At 38.0% G+C, this 3,261-nt stretch overlaps 1 long non-coding RNA gene across 1 annotated transcript; it reads right to left on the reverse strand.

The window, feature by feature from the left end:
* Positions 1 to 1,003: 1,003 nt before the first annotated feature.
* On the reverse strand, positions 1,004 to 2,742 carry LOC110906984. Its single transcript, XR_002573911.2, has 3 exons — positions 2,530 to 2,742; positions 2,155 to 2,386; positions 1,004 to 1,301 (listed from the first exon to the last, which is right to left on the reverse strand). It is a non-coding gene; the product is annotated as an uncharacterized LOC110906984 (long non-coding RNA).
* Between the last annotated feature and the right edge of the window lie 519 nt (positions 2,743 to 3,261).

Raw genomic sequence — 3,261 nt, forward strand, 5'->3', positions numbered from 1 at the left:
GCCTAATAGGTAAAATACGCTCGTCGACAGGCGATTAACGGTATTTTACCCTTGCAGTTAGTACATGTCCCTAATTTGATTGAAAATACGAAACTTTGGCGAGATTGAAAATCGTAGAGCGGAACCGGTCACCAAGGTGTGGATATCAATCCTAGCTTGACAATTTCGTCCCCAAAACGTGGTTTATTGAACGAAACAAGATAAAATCCCGACTCGTCAATAAGGAACCACTAGAGTATGAAATGGAACTTCCCATCAAGATGCGGATATCACTCCTGACTTGATGGTGAAGTTTCGTGCAAAATAACATGTAAAGTGGATTGAAATTCGTCACCAAAGGCGGGAATCACCCCTATTCTAGTGAGTCGTTTCGATTGTGGAATATGAGTATCTTCAAGTCCTTAGCGTGTAATTTGCGTATAATGCCTTAGGATGAACGAATCATTTAATTATGATGAAAAAAATAGAAAGAAGCAAAGTAGGAAGAATTTGAGTGTCTTAAAAACATGAAACAAGAATGGTCAAGTATAGGTACCTAAACTATAGACTAGGTCAAAAGCATAGCAATTTTCCTAATTCCCTATAGTTATGGCTCTGATACCAATCTGTCACACCCGAACCAATGGCGGAAACATCGGGATGAGACGAAGTGTGAAGATTGCTAGAGACATCATAACGCTATTTGTGACAATATTTAATAATTTCATTTTACATTGCTTGAACTAGAAATACCACAAGTTTGAAACAAATAAAATACAACAAGTATTCAAGTAATTAGGTTTCATTTCATTGATTAATGGTCTCATACAAAGATTGAAAACTAATTACAACATGTTTGAAAATAAAATACAGTACAACAAGTATTAGAGTTTAAATGCGTTTCTAGGCAATCCTACTAGATTCCTTGCATCATCCAAATCCTGCAATACATGTTAAAGCATAGTTCAATACAAAAAGTATTGGCGAGCATACAAGTTTTAGTGTAAGTGTAAAAATGCTTTAAACCAATTTTTTTTCCATGGCAGTGATTAAGTACAAACTTATGAATTTTAACACGTATGATTGTAAGTATAACACGTATGAATTCAAGTAATACACATATGAGCAAATATAGAGATTATTTTGTATAAGAAAACTAGCATGTTTGTGTAACTGATTCAAGGTACATGTATTGCATCCCAAATATAATAAGCGTAAAAAGGGATCGAGTATGCTCACCTTGGTTGCATTGCGATTTCTTGTAAGTAACGCACGAGTAAGAAACTGAGTAAAGTCCAAGAGAATGAACGAGAGCGGTTATCCTAGATGATTGGAATAGCACGCAACGAACCCGTTAAAAGTTTTAGATTAAATATAATCTTAATATTTATTGTTTATAACTTGTTTATTTAAATATTGTAATATATCTCCTTTAGTGTTTTAAAAGATTTATAATAAATTGTTAATTATTATACGTTTAAGAGAAATAAAAGAATAAAAGAAACTGTTTTTGAATTATTAAATTAAAAGAAAGGCTTAGCAATATACCGAAAAGGAAAATGAAGTTTTAAAAAAATAAAATACCAAAATTTTGGACAAAACCGACCCAAACAACCATTAACAAGAATCGAACTCGCACCTATACGTTCACGTGCACGTAGCCCAACCAACTGGGCTACGTGACTAACCCGATCATATTCTGGTTTTTAAATTATGTTATGCTGTTAAGAAAAGATTCTGGTGACTAGTTTCTAATAAGCAAATACAATATTCAACGATAAAATAGGAGGCCGGGACTCGAACCCGCAACCTCATGCTTGTTTACAATCAACAATAGCCACTAGACTACAACAACTGAGTTGATAGGTTCTTGATTTTTTTTTACTTAACTTGAAATGGCTGGAACCATCTCCTTCCTTTATTAAAACAAACCCATCGAACAACAGTATGTTTTGAAACGTGAATCATAAAGGTTCGATTTTTCCTTTTATTTGAATTTCAAACAGCATCGTTATCTTCATCATTTAATAAAAAAAAACAATGACAGTTCATGAAAACACACAAAACGAAACCCGCGACTTCCGATATTGTTCGCTTCTGTTGTTCGTCTAATTTGTTCCATTTGTATAGAATTTTAACGGAAAACAAATTGATTAAGTTTAAAGAGGGTTATACCGATCACGAACACGAGTTCCAATATGCGCGTGACGACGTCTTCTAGTTCCGACGTAAGGTCCGGTGTGTTCGTGGCTCCGATGAGATTCCGATTTCTCCAGCGAAGGTGCGACTTGACTTCAGACAACGCGCGGTATTAGCATAAAACCATCATCATTGTCATCATCGACACCATCGAACCGAAATAAACCGAAGCAAAAACTTGAACTTGAAATAGAAACCCGACCTGGAACTGAAACTAAATCAAATCAGAATCAAACCAAAACCGAGAACCTGACCCGAAAAAAGAACGGAGAACCTGACCCGAAAAAAAAACGGAACAAGAACTGGAAGCTTCGAACAACAACTGAAACAGAACTCGAATTAAAACTTAACTCAACTGAACCGATTGTGTTGCGAGACCCAAACCGTCGGAACCCAACCGATGCGTCGTCGGACAGTCGAGACCCCGCTGCCGCCGCCGCCACGAATGGCGTCGCTGATTTCTCTCTCTCATCTCTCGCTTTCCTCGTCTCTCTTCTCCCGTTGGTGCACGCGTCGCCATACGCCACCACTGAAATGGTAGTGGTCGGCCATTCATTCGAACAGAGGTGGGGGTGGCGGTTTAAGAAGAAGAGAGGGGTGAGGGGGGTTGTGTTACCTAACGAATGGCCCTTCGTCGGAGAGCCGACCAGAATCGACGCCGGTCGCCGGAGGTGCGAGAGGGAGCCAAGGTGTGTGCGGCTGTTTATTCTTCTGATGTAGGGTTTTGAGGAGGTGAAGGAAATTGTATTATAAATTTGTTTATGTACTCATGTTTAATAAGTGGGCTTGGGCCCAGGGCCCACAAGCCCGTTACAAATGTTTTCATCGGCCCGGTCAAATCTCGAAGTCCGTCTTCGAACCCGAGCGTCGTAAGATGCCGTAAAATATATCATTTTAAAGTTTAAGTACGTGAAATAATGTCGGTGTTCGATATTGTTTGCGTTTGTTTTGTCGATCGCGTTAAAAGTGCGTAAAAATGCGTAGTTTTTCCGTTTTTAATTCACTTTTCGATCAGATATCAATGGCGATTCTAAAAATATGAAACGAACACGAATTTTCTAAAAAAAAACGAATGCGAAAATA

The sequence above is a fragment of the Helianthus annuus genome, chromosome 13 (assembly GCF_002127325.2).
Source record: "Helianthus annuus cultivar XRQ/B chromosome 13, HanXRQr2.0-SUNRISE, whole genome shotgun sequence".
Lineage (NCBI taxonomy): Eukaryota > Viridiplantae > Streptophyta > Magnoliopsida > Asterales > Asteraceae > Helianthus > Helianthus annuus.